This window comes from Corylus avellana, chromosome ca8 (genome assembly GCF_901000735.1).
Source record: "Corylus avellana chromosome ca8, CavTom2PMs-1.0".
Classification (NCBI taxonomy): Eukaryota; Viridiplantae; Streptophyta; class Magnoliopsida; order Fagales; family Betulaceae; genus Corylus; species Corylus avellana.
Genome location: NC_081548.1, coordinates 10021389 through 10022475, shown reverse-complemented (window position 1 = coordinate 10022475; position 1087 = coordinate 10021389).

Sequence of the window (1087 nt, the reverse complement as noted above, 5' to 3'; positions counted from 1 at the left end):
TGACATTAAAAATTGTTAAATTTTTCATTTAATGATAATTTTTAGTGTCGCATTAAAGAAAGTGTAGGATTTCTCATTATTAATGACACTGTAGAGATATGAGGAAAATGAAGTTGAAAGTCATTATAAAAATAGGGAATGTTAGTATTCTCCCAGGAGAATAACTTCAATGTGGTCAATACACAAAACTCCTGTTTTGTGCTCACCATTCAGTGGTTGCCGTATCAGCTGGAACACTCTGAGAAAAAACACACAACCACACCTAAATATATCAAGTTTTATTAAATTTAAAAAAAAATAAATAAATGTAGAGAGTGGCAGATGGAGGTGGGGGCAGTTCGCCGCCATCCTCAGCCAATGGAGGTGGCCTGCAAGCCAGCCCCAGTGGCCTCCCGGGCCAAGGGGTTGCTGCGCGCCACCCCAGATGGCCTTGGGGTGGCTTGCGCGGCCACCCCAGTCCATCTAGGGTGGCCTGCGCCACCCCAAATGGCCTAAGGGAGGCCGCGCAAGCCACCCTCGGCGGAGAGAGAGAGAGAGAGAGAGGGAAAGAGATCCGGTAGCGGGGCAGACAAAGGCTGGCGGTGGCTCAATAAGTGCATGAAAGGATTAATCCTATGTTTTGTTATCATGCATTTTTCTTGAATTAATGAGGTGTCTCACTCTGAGTAGTGGGCACAAAAGCCCCATTTTGTGCCAAGACCATATAGAAGACGCTCTCATTCTCCTAATATTCTCTGATTCTAGGTGGTTATTATTTTCTAAATAAGTAAAAATAAAAAACTTGGCTCTTACTGCTCTCACTAGATTTTTAAAAAATAATACCCACGTATCACTCAAAAAAAACCTAACATTTTCCTAAAAAAATAGCGGACGGTAGAATGTAGTGTCTTGTAAAAAAACTGTGGCTGCTTAGAACCTAAGGAGGCTTTCACACCACACATGCCATGCTGCATTGGGAGCCGCTCACCTCCAATTGAGTTCTGCCACCTATAATTTGGCACCTCATTTAAATTTTCATTTTACAAACACTATAAAATTTGCTAAATAACTTTTATAAACTGCCAAATAGATTTTTTTTTTTTTTTTT